Raw genomic sequence first — 21263 nt, forward strand, 5'->3', positions numbered from 1 at the left:
GTGATGAAGTCATCCATGGCGACGCGGCTACAGCGACTCTGGAGCCCTGGCGATGATGCACGCGGGCAGGCGACGTCCTGGCGATGACGCAGGGCTTGATTGCGGGGAAAATGAGGCACTGGCGAGCGCGTGAGCTTGACGGGAGCTGGCAGTGCCGTGGCGGGTCTCGTCGATGGTGACGACGGCCACAGCTCTCCCGCGGTCGAACGGTCATGTCTGGGAGTCTCCTGGTGAATTTGCGCAGTCGCTGACGAGCGGAGAGGGCAAGTGGTGGCGTGGAGCGTCGGGCGACGTCATGCCCGTGCGTGCTCTGGCGCGCGTCGATGCACGCTCTGTCGTGCGCGCGCGTCACTGGGCACGTCGCGTTCTGGCTTCTACGGTGCACCAACGCGTCGATGCTCATGTCCAGCAGACTCAGGGGAGTGAGAGGAGATGGGATGACACGGTGGTGCAAGGCTGAGGTGACCAGAGAGAGGGGGTGGCATGGTGAGGACTTGCCATGCCACGGCATGGTCTTGTTTTGGTCATGGTGACCAAGGTCCAGTGCTGCAGAGGCTTGTACTGGTGCTGAGGGAGGTGGTGGAGTTCCAGAGCATCAGAGGTGGCCAGGGTTGGACTTGGTCCAAGGTAAAAATCAGTATGGGCACAATTTTGATCCCTGCCTGCAAGGTGTTTGACAATATGGCCGCAAGAAAATTAATTTTTAATTTTGGAAAGATTTTTGGTGGATTGTAAGCATATAATATTTGAAGTAGAATGGTGGTGGTGGTCAATTTGGTGTTGATTTGCAAAATCACAAAATGTATAAGATCTTCATTTTGCATTATGGTTGCAACTTTGCTTGATCACCATTTGACTTTGCGCAAGAATTTGCAGGGGTGGTTTTGGGCAAAGTTGTTCACCTTGATGTTGTCTTGGATGAGGTGCAAAGAGTTGGCAAAGTTTAGTTTGAAAATCTTCCAAACCAGGGGCTCAAAGATGGCATCAGGCTAAGATTGTCAATTTTGACCATATTGCATGTGAGTTGGAAATTCAATTTGTTTTCATTTTGATTTGAGTTTCTTTGATTCCAAAAGTGTTTATAAGTGTTTAGTAACCATTTCCAACCAATGGTGCAAGCCAAAATGGTCTAGGTTAAGAATTGGCAAAAATGGCATAAACCATATGTGTGTGGTTTTGTTTTTCTCATTTCTTTTCTTCTTTTATTTTTCCTTCTTCTTGGTTGAACAAGATTTCATAGATTAGGGTTTTAGTACAATGGTAATCACACAAGCAATCATCATGGCAAAAATGCACACTAACATAATAATTAAAGATGAGTTATATGCATAGTACTTGTATTATGAAAAAATAGAAAAAAAGAGGGAGTGAAAAATAATTAGAAATCCAAATGAATTAAAAAAATTAAGTCGAAATAGCCTTTAGTCCCGGTTCGTCTTACAAACCGGGGCTAAAGATCCTTCGCGCCGACGCATGCCAGCCGCCCACGTGGCGGGGCCTTTAGTCTCGGTTCGTAAGCAACCGGGACTAAAGGGGGGGGCCTTTAGTCGCGCATAATTAGTCCCGGTTGCGCAACCGGGATTAATGGCCCTTGCGAACCGGGACTAAAGCCCCTTTTTCTACTAGTGAGATGGACATTTCAATGTCACGGGAACCATTTTAACTGATCAGATAATGTTGGTTCATTATTCTTGAGCTGTCAGAAGCAATATGTGTATTCAAGTATGAACACGCACTATTTACGATCAGGATAATTGGCAAGTGTACAATAAGTCCAGCAATGGACAGCTGGAAAATCCACCAAAAGGTCTTGCCGTACATGCAAGACAATAAACTTTACATGCTTATTAACAAGATGTCTGCTTACCTAATATCGTCGGTTATTTAGACACTATTTTTGCGAGGTGTGTGGATATTAAGGTCTCCACATCATGTTAAATCCTCACCTTCGCCTGCGAAGTTATGTCGTGGAAAAGCTCCAAATTGATATTGATGGCATTAGTAATGATGCATTTTTATTATGTGGCATGTTAAGACGCTACTGAGAAGGTTGTATGTAAAAAAAAGGGCTTTCCGGAAATTGAAGTGGTTGACAAATACTTCCAAACCACTTAAAAACACGGTTACAAATGTAGCTTACAAGCGTTCAGCCACCTTAGAAACACGGTTACAAAATTTCACGTATCAAATGAGACCCACACTGTTTTAAGGATTTCAATAAAAATAACTTACTAACATGCATGTTGCACCTAACGATACCGGCTCAGTATGCGTAGCCGCTCAGCTACCACCACCATCGTTGGTCTTTGATCTACATCAAGGCTAAGGCATTTCACGGCCATACCTGCTAGACTATGAAGAAGCTCCAAATCTTTTGTTATTGCAATTTCTTTGTCAAAATAGTCAGTCGCTTTCTTCTGTTTTTTATGAGATTCAAGAAAGTTCTTTACCAAGCTATTATTGTCAGAATGTGTGGCCTTCCTGCCGCTAATAAGCTCCAGGATCACAACTCCAAAACTGTATACATCACTTTTTTCGGTGAGTAGACCTTCTTGTAGATATACTGGATCCATATAATTCATGTCGCCAATGACTGATCCAGTGTATTCCTTGTCTCTCGCAAGCAACCTAGATATGCCGAAGTCTGAAATCTTGGGTGTAAAGTTCTCGTCTAGGAGTATGTTTGCTGGTTTAACGTCACCATGCAGAATTCTAATGTTTGCTTGTGAGTGCATATAAGCTAGACCATCCGCTGACTGTGTAGCAATACTTAAACGTGCATCCAAGTTAAGAGCCACCTTATTACTCTTGTTGTGAAGAATGTCATGGAGGCTACCTTGGGAGATAAACTCGTAGACCAGCATGGGGGCATCAACTTCAAGGCAACAACCAATGAGCTTAACAATGTTCTTGTGGATGACTTGAGATTGGATGATGACTTCATTTGCAAATTGGTCCCTCTCTAGAACAGTACCATTAATCGGCTTCTTTATTGCAACTATTTTATCACCAAGAAGGCCCTTGTAAACTTCACCAAAGCCACCTTTTCCAATTAAGTTGCCATTCTTCAAAATTGGCTTAAGCTCCTCCTTCTTGAAAAGTTTAATGACATTTGCCCTCTCTAATGTAGGGCCGCCGTTCTTTATGAAGAATTCTTCCATCTTCTTTTTCTGATTGCGGAAAATAACCAGAAACGATATAATCACCGTGAGAAGAATGCCACCTATTGCACCTAGATGGACATGAAACAAAGTTAGTTTATCTCACATGATTTGCAATTACAATTCTAGTAGAAATATGCAGTATAAGAAGTAAATAGTTTCTTTTGCTCATCTACTAAAACTCTAAAATAAATTGCCACTTGACTTATTAGAATAAAAAAATGTCTATATACAGACCGGGAAGGGATTAGGACTAAGAGGAAATTAAGTGTCGAAAGACAAGGAAAGAATGTAGCTCTCAAATTACAGTCAGGTCATCTGATGGAAATTAAATAGTACTCCCTCCGTTCCTATTTAATTAACTTACAAATGAATTAAATCAAGTTCATTTTCTTCTCTCCCTCGCATCAACTAAAAAGGAACAGAGGGAGTACAACCGAGTGATTGAAATCCTTTGAAGCAATTATATAAATGCAGCTTGTATCCATCTAGACATCTGGAGGCAGCCTACATTATATATGTGTAACACATGATGTGTTTCTATGTTGACGATTAAAAATTGGCAGCAGGTGGATATAGATATTATAAGATATCGAAGAAAGTTTCTCTTGAAGACATAAATAATCGAAGGTTAATGATCGATTTAGGTGAGACCACATAAAATATTGCTTTGGACTGCAGGCCAGCCATTTTCGTGGTGACACCCAAAGGGTGTTGATTCTAGTAGAACATATCAAATCCCACTGGGTATGTTATGTAAGATTGGTCGTAGTGATCTTTACTATTATATTGTATTTGGTCGTAAATCATACAACGTGTTTGGTGAAGGAGATTGAGACCATCATGTCCATCCAATTATTTTCAACATCTCCGCTTTAATGTTCACCGTCGGATCAAAGCAAGTCAACTTGCTTTCCTTCGTTTACTACACAGCTCGCTAATTGCCAGATCAAAACGTATCATTGCTTCCTTAGTCCGTTATTACTACTCTATAAAATTATTATTTCTTTCCTTTTTTTTCTATATCTCTATCTGTATCTATCAACGAAAAAAATAGCGCGCTATTTTGACGTTATAGCGGCGCTATAGCGTATTTGGAGAGTGAACGCTACGCTATGCACATTTGGCTCGCTATGGCGCTAATCGCGTTATTAGCGGCGCTATGCACGCTATTTTTCATAGCGTTATAGCGGCGCTATTTTTATAACGTTGGAGCGGTCCTATTTTTTACAGGGAAATTGAGTAGCCGATTAGCTATTTTAGATCTTTTGGCCCACGAGCTTCTGAAATCCCCATTCTAACCGTAGCCATTCAACCCGTTGAAAACCACAGAAGCACATCGACAATTCTCACTCCTCCTCACACAACAGGTACATGTTGAAGAAGAAGAATCAACATCACAACGAGTAAAAGCTGTTGATGCAATCTGCCTAAGAAGAAGAAGTTGCTTCTAATTTTTCACTGTGATGAGCTGCAATATACGGTTCTTCTTCTGAATTAGATGATGACGGCATGAATTATCCATCTATTTCATCTCATTTTTATTAGTTACCACTCCTGCTATGTAGTTGGCTCTTGAATTGTTTGCATGTTGGCAGGTTAATTAGTTATGTACTTATCTACTTGTTGGGCTGATAAATCTTTGTCTTTCAGTGCCATCATAATTTTGTCAATTTGATTTGTTGATCGTTGTGATGTGGATAATTTTTGAGCTGCTGAAATTCTTAGTATGGATACTATATTTGTTATTTTTTAACTTTTTGTGAAACGCTATTTTGTAAAATAGGATGCTATTACCACGTTATAATCTTCATAGCATATTTTGGAAGGCCACGCTATTTTATTTAGCGCGTTATTTTTTTCCTTGGTATCTATACTACTTAATCTTTTAATATTATATTGTAGTTGGTCGTAAGTCGTTTTTTTTTCGAAAAGGGGGAAAAATCGCCCCAGCTTCTGCATCCAAAGGATGCACACGGCTTTTTATTAGATTATTCGCAAACCTTACAAGAAGAAATACAAAAAATCAACCTCGAAGCCAACTCACTAGACCTACAGTGGGATGAAGGGGGTGACAATACACCAACCGACATCATCCAAAAACCAAATGCCTTCCCAAACCGCCCAATAGCAGGTGAGAAGCACATCCAGTCAAGCAGACTCTCCGCGCATGCCAACGCACACGCCACAGAAGTTGCTCCCGCCGTCTTCCTCGACTCCATCTTCAAGAGAGATCATCGCATTAACCTTGCAAGACCTGCCGTCGATGCCACCATGACGCCAGACGGCCCCGCCATCCTGTACGCGTCCAGCTGTCCTCGCCCGTCTTCGACACCCCGCAGCTCCACGCCGCTGAGAATCATCAACGACAACGTGGTAGATGAACACCACACCACCAAGATCCACCTCCATCTAGCCGCTGCTCCAAAAACGATGCCCCAAGAGGTAGAACGACGCAGGGAGCGCCGTCATCGTTCGATCCTGGTTGGATCTAGAGTTTCCCCCGGAGCAGCACGAGTGAATAGCCGCAGCCTGCGACGACGATGCCTTCAAGAAGGAAACGACGCTTAACGCCGCCATCGCCCGCCAATCGAGGCACGGTTTTCACCGGCAGCCGCGAAACCCCAACTCGGCGAGAGCAAGCGAAAAGGCCAGCAACGATGATGCCTTCGCAAGGGAACGACGCCAAAAGCCGTCGCCATCATCGGCCAAGAACGAATTCAAGGCTCGGTTTTCACCGGTGGCCCCTTCGCCGCCATCTCGTTGTCGACTAGATCTTCATCGCCGGAGTAGACGGATCTCGTGATCCGCCACCCCGGCAACCAGCCGACCTCCTCCGGCGAAGGAGAAGGCCGCCTCCACCGTCGAACCCGAGGCTGCTGCCTCGGGCGACCTCGTGCCGCGGGAGAAACCGAAGACCACCTCCACGCGCCGGCGAGAGGCGGGAAAGGCTCAGAGCCGCCGCCCACCACTACCGGCGTGCCACCACCAGCCACCACCATCAGCCACCACCGGCGGGGAGAGCTGACGGGAGATAGGAGGACCGCGGCGCAGGCCGCCGCCCAGCCATCACGCGACCGGCCGTGGCGTCGAGAAGGGGGCTAGGTCGTCGTCCCCAGCGCGGAAAGAGGGATGGCCGCCGCCGCCGCCACACCCCGCGGCCTTTGGCCGGCGGCGCCACCGGCGGCGGCGGCGGGAGGCGGCTAGGTTAGGGGGGGGGGGTGCGGGAGGCGGCTAGGTTGGTCGTAAGTCGTATAACGCGTTTGGTGAGGGAGATTGAGACCATCATATTCATCCAATTATTTTCAACATCTCCGCTTCAACGTTCACCGTCGGATCAAAGCAAGTTAACTTGCTTTCCTTCGTTTACTACACATCTCGCTGATTACCAGATCAAAACGTATCACTGCTTTCCTAATCCATTATTACTACTCTATAAAGTTATTATTTCTTTCCTTCTTTTTCTTTATCTCTATCTGTATCTGTACTACTTTAAAGTACAAGGAATTTATTCCGTCATCAGGTTGTACCTCGTTGGCTTCGTCCTTCGCTCGTCCAACCCCGCTGGTCTGTCGTTTCGAGAAGCCCATTAAATTCTCCCCTTCTCTCAATTGCGCTCCTCTTTGTCTATCCTCGCACGCCCGGTTCCGACGCCGACGCTGACCTCTCGGACGCCCACCTTGCCCCATTCTTCGGTACCCTCCGTCGCCAGGACCGCCCAGCGCCCATGCCCCACTCACCTGGACGGAGTGGACGCCGCCGCCGCCTCCCTATCTCGCCCGCCTGGATGCGGCCGCAAACCCCATTTCGCTTGATGTGATGCCGCTGCCATCCCTTGCTGCCCTCCTGGACGCAGCCATCATTCTCCCCACCTCTCCCCCTCAGAAGCAACTGCAAACCCCATCTCACACACGCCTGGATACCGCCGCCCCCCAGCTCGCTGACCAAGCGCACACAACCCAGCCCCGATGCACGCTGCCGGTGCAGACCCAAGCTTCTCACGCTGGTTCGTTTCCGTGTCCTCACGCACTGTCCTCATCACGGCGACCTCCACACAGACATATCAATCGATTGATGCTTGTGCTCGGGTCAGGGGCTGGCAAAGGATTATGGGCATGTTTGGTTGGTGCCCAAGCGTGCCCTGCCAAAATTTTGGCAACCTATAAGATATTGGCTCTTGTTTGGCCAAAATTTTGGTTGCCAATGAAAAGTTGCCCACTTACCTCATGTTTCCCTCACAGTTCTTGCCAAAATTTTGGCCAACCCTGGGCCAAGAAATCCTTATCCAATTATTTGGCTAGCCAACGGTTGGCAAAATTTGGTAGGGCAAAAGATGGCATGAACCAGACATACCCTATGTGCCCCCAACGTGATGTAGCTGTGTCGGTCAGCCGCGTACAGACCAGGATCAACACCCGCACCGTCCTGCCACCATCTCCGTCAGCTGCTCGGCGTTATGCATTTCGGAGGTCGATTTTTTCATGTTCAAAGTTTCTTGGTTCTCTGAAGTCTTGAGTTTTTTTTTACAGGGTGAGTTGATATTGATGCAGGCCAAGCAGGTGCCCTGGAAATCTGGAATCCTAGACCAACGATCGATCTTGCATGGTACAACCGAGTCTTGTTCATAGTTCTTTGTAGAATATTTGGTTTGTGTTTATTTAAATTTACTGAAATGATTGTAGTGAGTTTGCTGACAATTTTGGGGTTGATTTTGAGTAGTAGTAGTGGTGGCATCTTTTGTGAAACTTTAGGTACAAATTGTTCATGGCCCTGCATAGATTGTCATGAACCTGGATAATTAGCTTGTTCAATAGTTATTAATAGGTGCGAAGTGTTCTATTCCAGCAGCCAGTCCACCTCCTCTGCCAATGATTTCACCACCTCTGAATGTGGAACATCAAGCTCTGCGGAAAATGGCTAAGGGGATAGCATGGACGAGTCCAATCTGCAGCTTCCATTGCAGGGAATGCATAAGGAAGGTGTGGTCACAGTCTCAGAAATTCATGGTGGAGAAGTATGTGTAGTGCTTGTCATGTTTCATGAAGTTGTAGAAATGTGTTCTTAACCATTTTTCTGTTTTTCTGGTGCAGTGTAAAGCCAAGGACAGTTCCTGGAGTAATGGTAAAAGCTAATCAACTTCTGTAACAAGGTATAACATGAATCTTGTTTACCTTCTAGGCTCTCATGCCATAGTTAGTATGAATAGACTAAATTTCTGTACTCCGAGTACTTGCTACTATTTGAAATAATCTCGCCAGGCTCACATCTGTGTGTAATACTGAAAATTTAGAGCTAATTAGAATAGTAGAGGGCAGAGCCATGATGTGTTAGATTTTAATTTTTGGATAGCTGCAGCTGATTCTTGTTCCCTCCATTCATAATTGTATTTAGTTTAGAAAATAGCAGTAGATGTCAACAATCAGCGTTGGACATTAGCTGGAAAAAACATAAGCTAGCAAGATAGTTTTTTATATTGTTCCACTCTGTAGAAACCTGAAACACAAGATAAATAGTTCATACATTTGATACAAAAATGTAGGCACACCTAAGCATGGAAAAATTGTAGGAAGCGGGAAGGAGATTTTGTCACTTCACAAACCAAAAGGACACTAAGAATGAAAAAATTGTGTGTGGCTTCTCCCCTCGCGTATCAGAACTAACTATCCTTTTTCTTGCCCCACATCAATATTCCTACAATAATCCACCCGGGAAGCTTGTTTTTCACGTACGCGAATTCTTTTATTATTATATTTAACTTGCAAATCGTGGGAAGCATCCATCTTGATGTTGTTTTGGAGTGAAGTACTCAAAATTCAGTGTTTTTGCTAAGGCAAAATTTAGTCTTTCTTCTCATTCCTTCTCTGATATTTGTAGTATCATTCACTGGTCCAAAGTAACTAATTAGGTAATTTGAGCACAGTCTTGCAGAAAGGCGAATTCAAATAAATCTTATGCATTTGATTGATCTTATTACATGTTTCTTGGAAGAGTCTCTACATGGAACTAATGCACAAGCACAACAATGTGAGTATGAAATGAATCTTGAAAGAAGTGTAGTTTTTCAAGCTGTAGGAGAGTATATATATACATCTAAACTTTCATATAACTGTCAGACTACTTAAAAATTCAGTTATAATTCCATTGTTGTTAATGGAATTGGGGCCTCAGTTCTATTTCAGCTCATATTTCAATTCCAGTTGCTACTTGTTACTGCTGCTACGTTCTGCGGAGATGCGGGTGGTCTAGGCGGCTGGGATCCAGACGGCAGTGGCAGCGGTGCTTCCTATGCCGCAGGTGAGGCTTCGCTGGTCTGATCTGTTTCGTCGCTGTTGTTTGTGCTCTGCTTCTTCATGTTGTTCTTGACCTTTTCTGTTTCGAGCTTGGATATTATTCTGGGTAAAATGTGCTAATTTGATCTGATGTTCCTTCTTGTACATAGTTTTTCCATTGGGCAGTATGCCTTAGGAAAGGAGACACATGAGGGGCTCGAAATTGGTTGCTCGGAGGTTGATGGTGTTCATGGCAATGGTGGTGGATTCAGCAGGGAAGAAGATGGGTTGTACAATCTCTCTGCGGAGGTGCCGATACTTTGATTTTATTAACCCAGGAGGTAAAAATCATGAACCATTGATATAAATTTTCAGTGAGGAGATATACATTACAAACTTCCACTATTATCTGCAATAGGTGATTTGTACCGTTTATGGAATTTAGTGTTCTACACTCCGTAAATCCATCCGCTGTAACTTGTAACCAACTACTTGCATTCATCACAGTTACAACATAACTTATTTCATGATTTATTATATCCTAGCAGGATGAACCTACCAAACTCTATTTCTCTTAACTTGTAACATCTTATGTTCAGTTAGCGTGACTTGTTACTGATTGTAGGATATTGTATACATGTGATGGTGTATCTTATCTGATTTTGGAAACAAGTATGAACTCCTTGTATAATCTCACAATGTTGTCCTTATTTAGTGGCTATCCATTTTAGGTCATTTTTTGACAATTACTCCCTCAGTTCTCTTTTACTTATAGGAAAAATTAGACAAATTAATAGTGCATTTATTAGTACTACTTAAATTGGTAAACAACCAATCAAACATACACTGAAAATAGTGACATCCAATAGATAAAGAAGGCCCACTTCATTTTCCGTATTCTTCTTCACTAAAAGCTAGAATGTAGAGTATTTGAGAACAATTTTTAATCCTAAAATACAGAGTATTTCAAAACGGAGGGAGTATTTCACTAGTAGAAAAGAGGGCTTTGGTTTTTTGCTCCAAAGAGCATTAGCACCGGATTTGGCATGAATCGGTGCTAAAGGGGTCATTTAACACCGGTTCGTGCGGTCTGGACGTCCAGGGGACCAGCCGCAGCATTAGCACCGGTTCGTGCGGGACCTTTAGCACCGGTTCGTGCCATAAATCGGTGCTAAAGTGTTGGCGTCAGCCACGAACCCTTTAGAAAATTCAAAAAATAAAATCTTTTTAGATTCATGTATGTTACGCAATCTAGTATTAGGGAAAATTAATAAATTTGAATGTCGATTTTTTTTGCATAAAAGTTTAGAAAAAGGTTAAATGGCATTAACTTTTGCCTACGCTGTCGGAAAAAACGTATAATATATCAAAATGATCGTGGGAAAAAGTTACATCCGAATTTACCCGGGTTTACCCGGTTAGCCAATTTTTAGATTCTCAAATTCCATATTAAAATATGAAAGCAGGAAGATTTTAGTTTTTTGCTAGAAATTTAGGATTTTATATTTTTTGTTTTTTTAAATTAAAATTAATAATTGCATCCTGCATAAAGATTACCATTACTTTTCAGGTTTAGCAAATTATAAAATTATAAAATTTTCAGGTTTTAGTTTTGGCAAAAAAATAATTTAAAATTTAAAATAATACAAATTATAAAGTTAATGTTTATTTATTTATTCGAGATTATTATTATATCATTACTTTTGTTTATTAAAAGAATTATTTGAAATTCAAAAAATAAAGAAATATGACATCGACCAACATGTTAATAGGATTGATATGATACTAGTATCACATACATGTGCGCGAAGCACTTGGATGCGGGATGTAAAGAAACTTGGAAGTTAAGCGTGCTAGTGCTAGTGCTAGAGTAGTGGGAGGATGGGTGACCGAGCGGGAAGTTTGAGCACAAGTAAGTAATTTGACTAGAGATAAATGTAGTTAGAGACTAAACTTGTGAAATAACTAAAATATTAAAAATTCTGAAAAAAGAAAAAAAAAGAGGAAAATAATTTGACTTTTTTTTACGGTAGCGGGGTTCTACCACGGCAGCGTTTTGGGGCATTTTCCTACCGCGGCAGACCCTTTAGCACCTGTACGTATTTCCTCTCGCTCGGGCGCTCTGGAGCCGCCACGCCGTGCCCCTTTAGCACCGGTTCGTATGCTAAAGGTGGGGCCTTTAGCACTGGATACTTAGCACCGGCTGGCCATCCAGCGCATATGGTCATTACAAATCGGTGCTAAAGGCCCGTTTTTCACTACTCCCTCCGTCTCAGATTAACAGGCGCGCACGTAGTTTAAAAAATTGCATTGACCATTATTTTAGTTAATAAAATATAAAATATATGTCACGAAAATTATATCATTGGAAAGCTTTTTTGCATACGAATCTAATGATATAGATTTTGTAGACATAAAAGTTATATTCTATTGACCAAATCAATGGTCAAAGTTTGTCTAGAACTGCGTGCATGCCTGTTAAACCGAGACGGAGGTAGTAGTGTTTATTTTGTGCTAATTTGATCATGGGAAATATGCCCTGCTTGTTTGCTGCACTAGAGCAACCAGACATGTTCTGGATGGTTTGATGTGACATGGTCACATGGATCATGCTATCGTGCGGTTCTCTGCTTTGAGGCACCCACCTAATAGGGTGAGGGAGGTGGTGTGGGTGGGTTGTGGCACTCTGGTGCTCTCTTGTAATTGTTTTGCTTCTTCTTCTATAAAGATAAGGCACGTGTTTCGCGTGTTCTCGAAAAAAAAAAGCACCCACCTAATCTCGTGTTCAGAACTGGAATGCTCCATAAAAATAGGTTTCCTGGCCATGGTGTTTTCTGCACCATTAGTACTTGTTCTATGCTCCACTCAAGGTAACGGGGTTTAGATGATACAATCACACATGCCCCAACATCCTTGCCCCTCGGAGAATTAGATTAAATACTTGTCGCCAGGTGATTCTTTCAGCATTCGTACCTTTGGCTTAAGCTGACGCGTGCTTGCTTTAGTTAACAGTAGTCTGAACTGTTGGTGTCAAAGATGGGGTAAATTGTTGATTTTTTATTATTATAAAGCTTCAATTAAATGGTTCGTGCGATTCAGATATGTGGAGGATTTAGAGCGCAACCGCAGCAACACCGGTGAGTCACCAGATTATTAATTCATCGCTCCTCTTTTCCTTCAGATTTTGTTTCTGACCCCTCCACAAAGAAAAATCCATTACGCCATCAGCTGCTTTCTATGGGCATTGTAGTGCTTGGGTGCTATATAGAACCCTAATTCTTGTATATTGTATTCCATGATCCTTTGGGGTATATATAGAGGTACAATGAGGGGAAAAGACTTGGACTACAAGAAGATCTAATCCTAGTCTAATCTCAACCGTACATGTCTTCTAACATCCCCCCTCAATCGTAGCGGGAGTGAAGCGAACGCTTGCGACTGGAGAAGTCACGCGCTCCCATCGCTTCTCCTCCTTGTCATCATCGGCGTCCCCTTCTAGTTCCTTCTCTTCCCTCCCACAGTCACAGCGGGAGTGTCGTGAGCGCAAGTGATGACGCGGACGTTGATGACTTGAGTTCTTGAGTTGCCGTAGACGTTTTGTTGATGTCGATGTCGAGGTAGCTGAGTGTGATATAGCCGTGGTCGAGGTATGGTTAATGTCGTAGTCGTCATATATGGTGTAGCCGTTTTTGGTCGTAGGGTTTTAGGTCGTAGCGCGGCGGCGGCAGCGGGGTTTTGTGTCATTCTGCAGCGGCAGCAGCGGTTCTGCAGCAGCGGCGGGTTTTTGTGTCGTAGCGCGGCGGCGGCAGCGGATCTGCGGCGGCGGCGGGTTTTTGTGTCGTAGCGCGGCGGCGGCAGCGGATCTGCGGCGGCGGCAGGTTTTTGTCGTCGTGCGGCGGCGGCAACGGTTCTCGGCGGCGGCGGCTAAAAGCGGCGGCAGCATGTTGTAGGGTTTTGGTTGTAGGCGACGGCAGCGTTGACAAAGATATCGATGAAGACCATGTGTAGACCTTGACGATGTAGTTGGTTATGTAGAGCTCGACGTAGATCTTGGTGCAGTCGTACAGCTTGATTGTACATGTTCGGATCGGTGATTTCCGGTGCGGTGTGCTGATGAAGCCCGCTGATGTTGGCTCGGTGAGACAGCGGTGCCGCGTGCGTGCAGCCAGTCTATGTGTCGTCAAGCGAGTCAATCTTGGCGGCCTACCGTGCGAGGAGTTGATGCAGATCGATCTCTCCTGAGCTGATCCTGAGGCGCATGCTGCATACATACATGTAGCTAGCAGTACCTGAGATCTGATGGTGCATGACTGCATGGCGAGGTTGAAGCCCATGTGCACGCTTGGATGCATGGAGTGATACGATTGCTGCACACGTCGTTGACGAGAACTGTGCATGTACGTCTGAATCTTGGAGTAGATGGCGCCGACTCAAGTGTCAGGCGCTGCGCGTGTGCAGATCTTGCCTTGCACCGCTTTTCGTGTGGATTTTCACCGGAGGATGATAGGATCTAGAGATTTATTTGGTGGCTAACTGGATCTAACTAAAGAATTGGAGAATTTCGAATTTGGATCTAAACTAAACTAAGAACCGATCTAATCTTTGATTTTAATCGGGTGCCGCATCCCCGAGGAGAGATCTCCCCGGGGGCGGCGCTATGCGGAAGTGGTGGGAGGACCTAGGATCTGCGCTGTGAGGCTAACCGCTCTGATACCATATTTGAAAATATAGAACCCTAATACTTGTATATTGTATTCCATGACCCTTTGGGGGTATATATAGAGATACAATGAGGGGAGAAGACTTGGACTACAAGAAGATCTAATCCTAGTCTAATCTCAGCCGTATATGTCTTCTAACACTATTCTCTGGAGCTTTTTCAGTTACAATGTCATGGCCAAGAGGTAAGGGTCATATTTCTCTCCTACCCATATATCCTTCCTCTTATGGAGAGATCCGGCGACAAGCAATGGACTTAGGGGCATGGCAGGTGCTGGTGCATCGATAACAAATACGAGGGGGAGACGACATAACTTTGAGGGAAGTCCCAGGGCAACGGAGGACCGGCGGAAGTCAGTATTTGGGAAGGCAGTGGAGCGACGTGGCTACGAGTGGTGGTTGTAGGCGGGTCCGGCCGACGGTGGATGCATGGTGGACTGGATTTGAGGTGGTGGCGCTCCCTTCTCTATCCTCTCAAACGGTGGAATGAGTGACATTATTCTACCCATATATCCTTCCTCTGGGAAGAAAAGGGACACACGGGCTTGTGGAATTTTTATCCTGCCTGTGTCCTCTCAAACGGTGGAATGAGCGACATTCTTCTACCAATATATCCTTCCTCTGAGAAGAAAAGGAACACATGGGCTAGCGGAATTTTTATCATGCCCACAACAACACGTGAAATCGTATCCCCCACCAATTTACTTGCGCTCAATCCATCTTCTTGACCACCCCATCAGCATTTGTTCGTACCACGATATTTACTATACACACTCAGTACACCATGATTTATTATAATTTTTTCAATATATTTGCAAAACATTTCAATTTACAACATTATGGTTTTCATGTGTATTATTTTAATATTTTTTATAGATCTTTCGCGTGCATCATGTTTACATGTAGGATGAGATAAAATATTTAAGAGAACCATTGCAACGCACGGGTATTTAACTAGTTAGTATCATATGTCAATATCATATTTTCAGGTATATGTTCCGTGATACAATATCTACCTATTATACCACAATTATCCCTCTTATTAGACACGTCAGCTTTTTTGCATAAATAAAATAATTGATACTGCCTATAATACCTCCACCATGATTAATCTAATATGCACTTACACGCCTTTTGGACAGAAAGAAAAACAAACAAAAATTCGAAGAGTGCACTAGTACTTACCCACAACCCCCTTTGCTGCTGGAGGGAATACATCTATGCAGGCTTTTGCTTTGCCGTCCCATTTCATCCCGTGGTTGCATGGACACTCATAGCCTCCCTCGGTGTTGCTGCATGTACTACCCTCGTAGCAGGGGTAGAGTTCATTGTGTTCGCACTCGTTGATGTCTGCAGTAAATAAATAAATCAGAGGGTCGTCAATTATTTGAGACTGCTCATAGTGGGGGTAACATAGCTAGTAACATCACACATCTCAAGATATTTTGGTGACATGGCATGCTAATAAATGAAGAAAGAGAGTGAGGTGGTAACTAGGTATGTTACCATAACATCACACACGTCAAGGTAAGATGAGTCTACAACATAATAAATGATATAATGCATGGCACCACATATAAGTTACTATCCACTATGGAAGTAGTAACCTAGACTAGTAATGTTACTAGTCTAAGTTACTCCCCACTATGACCAGCCTGAAGATATGAAAAGTATGTGCAGCTGACTCATGGTAAGTAACATCAAATGAGCAGCTTGTCGAAACAAGTAAAGAGTCCAACAATGAGTACAATACCTTTGCATCCGTCAGTGATGTAAGGGTTGCCATGGAAACCCTGCAGGCAGTGACAGACATAGCCGTTTGTTGCGTTGGCGCAATAGCTGAGGTTGCTGATGCAAGCGTAGCCTTCAGGTGGCTGCTGGCCCGCCTGCACAGCTGGGCAATACCACTGATCAGTAATGTTGACAATGGCGAAATTGAAGACGAAGGGTACACTCCTGGAGAACTTGGTGTCGTAGCCATGGATGTCCGACAAAGAGAGGTTGTACCAAGAGCTTTCGGCCACCATGCCGTAGTAGCACTGATATAATTGGCTGGAATGACCAAAACCCGTGTCACCGAACACGACCCCAAAATTGTCGAGGTCCATCGGGTCGTACAAATTCGCACGACAGCAGTCTGAACCGTTGCACATGCGACTGTCCGCAATTGTGCGGCAGCTGGCCAATGAACCCCCATGCGACCATCCGCCCTGCAGCAGTGATATTTCTATTGACGCTGGTCCGATGCCGATGAGAGAGTTCCGCGTCTTTGACAGGGTTAACCCGACATCCAAGTAGGTGTACCGCTGACTGAAATTATGTTCCCTGAAGCAAGCGTAGCTAACATCTGAGTAAGCCCTTGCCTCATTCGTGTCAAGGGAGATGTCTATGAGCTCCACCGGTCCTCCGCCTCCATCGAGGTAAGAGATCGGGGACGACCCATGGAATGATCCGCGCGATGAGGATTGTCCCTTCAGTTCCCTGAGGAAGGCGCGCGGCGGGGTGAAGGAGTGGTTGCAGACGACCTCGAAGCCCTCGCGGAAGCAGTCGGGCTTCCCCATGCCGAACGGGTAGGGGATGCTTATGTTGCCGCACTTGTCGGGACAACCAGCAGGCGGCACATGTACTTCGCCGGAAGAAGAAGATGCGGCTGCAAGGACATTGAGGAGTATCAGGAATGGGACAACAGGCGCCATGAATTGCTTGCTTGCGAATTAGCACGAGGATGTGGTTAGCTCAGGTAGCTAGCTAGGGTGGTGAAGTGGTGATACTGCTTGTAGCCGGCCGGTCGGTGGGGTTATAACGATGATCGACTCGACTAATAGCCGTGTTTTTTTTACTACATGTTAGACCATTTCCAAAATAAACTACTACTGTTCCCCACACATCTCTAGCTAGCCTAACATGCGGCAAACAAATTTGGAGTAACATGGACTCGTACTTTGTGGCCTGGACAGCTCATTTTGTACTACCAATGTTATTATAAATACGTACGAGCATCTTTAGCTGGCGGTCAAGGATTGAGGGCTCCTTTAATTTATAGGATCTGTGTAGTATAATTGTATAGGATTTGGATCCTATGAAAAAAAATCTGCATATATTGTTTGATTTGTAGGAACATATCAGAAACTCAATTCGGCTCCCGGGTGCGTATGATCCCTCTACCATAAAAACATATTTTTAAGTGTTAAAAAAATTTGACAAAAAATTTACATGTACATCTCCATAATATATGTGTATTCGTCAAGTTTCACGAAAAAATGATATTTTTTGTAGTATAAGCCAAAAAAAGAAAATTTATCTTGTGACAAGTTTTTGTTTCAGCACAGAATTTTGTCTTTTTTACACACGCCACATGACATGTCGATTTTTCATGAAACGACTTTGTGAGCGCGTAGCACATGAAGATGTACGTGCGAAATTTTTGTTTCAATTTTTTTTACATTTTAAATGTATCAAACATGTAATTCAAAATAAAGGGAGCATACGACTCCCATGTGCCAAAACATCACTCTATATAGGAATCTTGTAGTGCAAAAAAATGAAGGCATACTTCATGAAAAATTCCTTTGCTACAATCAAACATAATTCATCTTTCCAAATGATTCAAATAGGCATGATATCTTATTCCTATGTCTTTTCTATTTCTACGTTTTTCATATCTATGAATAAAAAGAGCCCTAATTAGCTTTGGTGCACCACATCAACACTGTCAGCGCCCTTGACAAGTCGGGCCCGCTCAATGATCCGACCACACTAGCTGCAACCGCGGGGCATCCAACCTGCGCATGCAATGGATTGAAGAAGATCACCCTTGCGATGACGCAGATATGAACTTGTTTTCTATATGGCTACAACCATCAATGGTCGTATTACAAGATTTTGGCACGCGCCTTGGTTTGAGGGAGAAAAGCGAAGGACGTTACGCCATCTATCTTTGCAATATCTAAGCGAAAAAACTTCAACATGAATAGAGACAATAGCATAAATCATGCACATTTGCGTGAAATTTTCGAAAAACTTCGACTTTACGTCATGTAGCAAAAATCTACCACTTTACTGCATTTTGATTTTGCAATGTGCACTAAAAGTGAAATTAATCTCGTTTGGCAGTGCTTCTGATAGCGGGTCCCGCTTGTAAGGCTGGCGTTGCATAATGTGTCTATGTATTTTTGCGAAAAACACCTTCATATATCATATCTTCTTATTTTGTGTCCCTTTCTATTTCTCCACATATTTTCATAGATTTTTTAATTCTTTGCTCTCATTTGTGAGCTAGCTACGGGCAGGAGCGGGCAAGCTCGAGGAGGCGCACGTGCGCGTGGTCCAACCATCTTCCCGGAGCGAGAGGGCCTCGGCGGTGAGAACTGGCGAGGGCGTGGACGAGCTCATGGTGGGTGAGGGAACACGTGTCTTTGGCCATCTCGCGCAGGCGAGTTTCAAGCACCGCGTGACAAGGGTTTAACTTGTCAATGCCCACAAGTTGTAGACTAGGATTGCGCAGAAAGTAGTGGGCAAATAGATCTCGAAGGTTCAGCCGAAAAGGCGCTCGACTATGAAAACTAGGGTTTATGTTGACAATGATTCGATCCCCTCTTTCTCTCTCAGCTCCCCTTTATATAGGAGGTGGAGCCAATGCTTTCGTACCGTTCAAGTTACAAAGTCCGGGAGGTTATACGAGTCCTTCCCGTATTATTAGAAGACTCTATTCCTAATCCATACCTACTTTCCATATCGACGCTTATTGGGCTTCCGGCCTTCATAATCTTCAGGCCGTGGGCCTCCAGCCATCCTCGGGTACTTTATTCGGCAGGTCCTTTCGGGATGCCTATGTCAGTAGCCCACGAGATTTTGCTTGAATTGTAGAGTCGAGTAAAATCTACATCGTAAAGTCCATCCATAAATTCTTCAAATCACTATAACACCTTGTTCCAAAATATTTATATTGTGTGTAGGGATAATGGTAGATGGGGCTGGTTCATCTGACGGATCAGGTACCAGTTAACTGCTCTTGTAGCAAACCCGCAAAAACCTACTTCAAGGTCAATCCCTGCACTAGACCTCGGTATACTGGCGTAATTCGACATGTGTCGCTTAAGGTCTTACCACGACCCGAATTCCAGTCATATTTTATCGAGTACCTAACGCGTCCGCAAGGATTTTTCTTCGCGTCTGTTGACATGGATAAAGTAGTAGAGCGCATTCGGGTGCGATACCACGCCGCACAGGACGGATCCTTGGACTTACCTTCGTAAAATATTACGGCATTCTGAGATTTTACAGCGGCGGATGCGCTCTGAGGATATATTGTCGAGTGCCTTTTTTGACTGCTGAAATGGCATATTTATTCGAGTCATATGATGACATAATATCTTGACCTCCCGATGAGACTATATTTCGAGTTCTATATAACTCGAAAATGTGCGATGACATTTCTCATATTTCATCGGGTGCGCGACCAGCGCTCCCGATGGGAGTAGCCCCCGAGGCTACAGCCAAGTATTTGCACTTGGTTGTAGGCTCAGCTTTTCCTATTTTTTACCAACTCTGTATTTTTCCTTTTCACCTTATCCTCTTATCAGAAGTATGAACAATATTTCTGATAAGAATAGCCCCCGGACATATGAACAAATGTCTGTATTTGATTGGCTCCCGAAGTTTCTCGTTGGAACACTTAAAATTTTCCTGTCGCTATATTTGATAAAATCACTCGAAGTTTTCTTTGGAATGACGCCATGAATTGCTTGCTTGCGAATTAGCACGAGGATGTGGTTAGCTCAGGTAGCTAGCTAGGGTGGTGAAATGGTGATACTGCTTGTAGCCGGCCGGTCGGTGGGGTTATAACGACGATCGACTCGACTAGTAGCTGTGTTTTTTTACTACTACATGTTAGACCATTTCCAAAATAAACTAGTACTATTCCCCATCGTATCTCTAGCTAGCCTAACATGCGACAAACAAATTTGGAGTAACATGGACTTGTACTTTGTCGTTTATTTTCTTAGCCTGGACAGCTTATTTTGTACTACCAATGTTATTATAAATACGTATGAGCATCTTTAGCTAGAGGTCAAGGATCGAGGGCTCCTTTAATTTATAGGACCTGTGTAGTATAATTGTATATGATTTGGATCCTATGGGAAAAAATCTGCATATATTGTTTGATTTGTAGGAACATATTCTATATGAAGCAATTATATAGGAATCTTGTAGTGCAAAAAAATGAACTCATACTTCATGAAAAATTCCTTTGCTACAATCAAATATAATTCATCTTTCCAAATGATTCAAATAGGCACGATATCTTATTCCTATGTCTTTTCTCACTGGTAGAAAAAGGGGCTTTAGTCCCGGTTCGCAACTGCCATTAGTCGCGGTTGCGCAACCGGGACCAATTAAGCGCGACTAAAGGCCCCCCTTTAGTCGCGGTTGCTTACGAACCGCGACTAAAGGCACATCCACGTGGGCGCTAGGCGACCGTCGGGGCGGAGGACCTTTAGTCGCGGTTCTCCTGGCCAACCGCGACTAAAGGCCTCCGCAGGTTTAGGGTTTTAGCCCCCCCTAAATCTGGTTTCTTTTTAGTTTGTATTGTTTTATTTCTTTTATATTTTATTTTGTGTTTTATTTTAATTTTGAAGAAGTTTTAGTACACATATTCTACGGTACTATATACATGCATATGAATGTACAATTTCAAGCAAATTTGAAATTAGAAACAAGAAGAATTCAAGAGGAATATACAATATATATTCAATATCGGATGACCATATACAATTTTGAACAAGTTTCCATACATAATTTACGGCATCAGAAGTTCTACGTCCTCGTAATAGTGTTCTTCTTTAGGATGGAGGACTTCCCTCATGAACCATCCTACTAGTTCCTCTTGAATTGGTCGGAAGCGAGCTTCTGGACTAAGCGTCTTCCGGAAGTTATTCCTCTTGACGTTGTTATCCGACGGCGTCCGCTCAGAGGTGTATCTCCGGATGAACTCACAAACATAGTATCCACATAGATTGGTCCCCGGTGGCTGAATATCCCCAGTCAGTGACCTTCTAAATTCTAGCTCTTTTTTGAATTCACCGACCATTTCATCTGTGAACCGTCTCCAAAC

The 21263-nt window shown here is 43.8% G+C and overlaps 1 pseudogene; it reads right to left on the reverse strand.

The window, feature by feature from the left end:
• Nucleotides 1-1645: 1645 nt before the first annotated feature.
• On the reverse strand, nt 1646-18541 carry LOC124697139 (annotated as a pseudogene).
• Between the last annotated feature and the right edge of the window lie 2722 nt (nt 18542-21263).

The sequence above is a fragment of the Lolium rigidum genome, chromosome 3 (genome assembly GCF_022539505.1).
Source record: "Lolium rigidum isolate FL_2022 chromosome 3, APGP_CSIRO_Lrig_0.1, whole genome shotgun sequence".
Lineage (NCBI taxonomy): Eukaryota > Viridiplantae > Streptophyta > Magnoliopsida > Poales > Poaceae > Lolium > Lolium rigidum.